This window comes from Rutidosis leptorrhynchoides, chromosome 6 (assembly GCF_046630445.1).
Source record: "Rutidosis leptorrhynchoides isolate AG116_Rl617_1_P2 chromosome 6, CSIRO_AGI_Rlap_v1, whole genome shotgun sequence".
Classification (NCBI taxonomy): domain Eukaryota; kingdom Viridiplantae; phylum Streptophyta; class Magnoliopsida; order Asterales; family Asteraceae; genus Rutidosis; species Rutidosis leptorrhynchoides.
Window position 1 is genome coordinate 44,538,278 of NC_092338.1, and position 1,697 is coordinate 44,539,974.

Here is a 1,697-nt window from a genome sequence, read left to right on the forward strand (position 1 = left end):
ATGATGGGGATATTCTTATATATGCATCTTGTTAATGTCGGTTACCAGGTGTTCACCATATGAATGATTTTTATCTCTATGTATGGGATGTGAATTGAAATATGAAATCTTGTGGTCTATTGTTACGATTTGATATATATAGGTTAAACCTATAACTCACCAACATTTTTGTTGACGTTTAAAGCATGTTTATTTTCAGGTGAATATTAAGAGCTTCCGCTGTTGCATACTAAAATAAGGACAAGATTTGGAGTCCATGTTTGTATGATATTGTGTAAAAACTGCATTCAAGAAACTGATTTCGATGTAACATATTTGTATTGTAAACCATTATGTAATGGTCGTGTGTAAGCAGGATATTTTAGATTATCATTATTTGATAATCTACGTAAAGCTTTTTAAACCTTTATTTATGAAATAAAGGTTATGGTTTGTTTTAAAAATGAATGCAGTCTTTGAAAAACGTCTCATATAGAGGTCAAAACCTCGCAACGAAATCAATTAATATGGAACGTTTTTAATCAATAAGAACGGGACATTTCAGTTGGTAACTAATTGTGTTTAGAGTTAATTACACTGACTTCAGGATTTTATATTTAGTTAGACCCTTTTCTAGATTTCTGACTTATGAACCTTCGTTTATATGACTTGCAGATGAACTTTTAGGACAATAAAAGTGCAGCAGGCCTGTAGCTAACCCAATTTTGACTCATATGTTTCAGGTAGTGATTATGGATTCCCAGGTAATTATGTTGATGATCCCTTGTCTATATTCAGATATTTCTTTCACATGTTTATTTCATGTTCTTATTGGTGCAGTTATATGGGTCATTTTACTTGGTTTTATAAGGAGTAAATGACTTAGTTTTAATGTTTTGATTGTAGGGTTAAGCTTGGATTAGAAGGGTGCAATCCAGTTCAAATCAACACCTTCTATGTATATTTTTTCATAAAATGAATAGATTACAACAATAACAACAACAATACCCAATCCCATATGAGTGGGGTATGGGAGAATGAATAGATTGATATGCGTTTTGGTGATTGATTTTATACTGAATATCATATATTGTTAATATTTTTGATAGGTTATAATGCTATCGACTCAGATTCGGATGATGTGAAGACTAAAGCAAAAAAGTTAATTCTCACCAAAACTTATGGTAAAAAAGTGAGTTTCATTGTTCAACTTCATTATTATTCATTTTCTATGCTATTTAGTTTTGAACAATATGATTTCACCATCATCGTGTATTAGTTTACGAAAAGAAATATTGAGTGCAAATTAATAGTGTTTTGTTTATTAGTAATTATATATGGGTTTTGTTACCGCAATAGATTGATGATTGTATGGCTTTTCAAGGTATCTTTTTTATTATTTATTAGTATATTAATTTTAGTCATCCGGTTATAATATTCAGTTCTACAACATTTTTGACGTCGTATTGGTCGACAATCATATCTTTCATCTAAATGTCTTACAAGGTAATTTTTTTTTATGTTTTATTTAATAAAAGGTTCAGTTCTAACATCTAATTTTTTAGTAATGTAAGATGTTTTGTTTTGGTAGATCTTTTGTGGAAATGGATGAGAGAGAAACTTTTTTGGTTTATTAGGGTTATTTTTTATATGTAGTAATTGTTTATTTGGTTACATAGTGAGGTCTCATACGGAGTATACAAAATCACTTTATTGCA

At 29.5% G+C, this 1,697-nt stretch overlaps 1 long non-coding RNA gene across 1 annotated transcript; it reads left to right on the forward strand.

Annotated features, from left to right (window-relative positions):
- Positions 1–911: 911 nt before the first annotated feature.
- Positions 912–1,472, forward strand: LOC139855630 (uncharacterized). The gene is made up of 3 exons (XR_011761501.1): positions 912–937; positions 1,089–1,171; positions 1,422–1,472. It is a non-coding gene; the product is annotated as an uncharacterized lncRNA (long non-coding RNA).
- Positions 1,473–1,697: the final 225 nt, after the last annotated feature.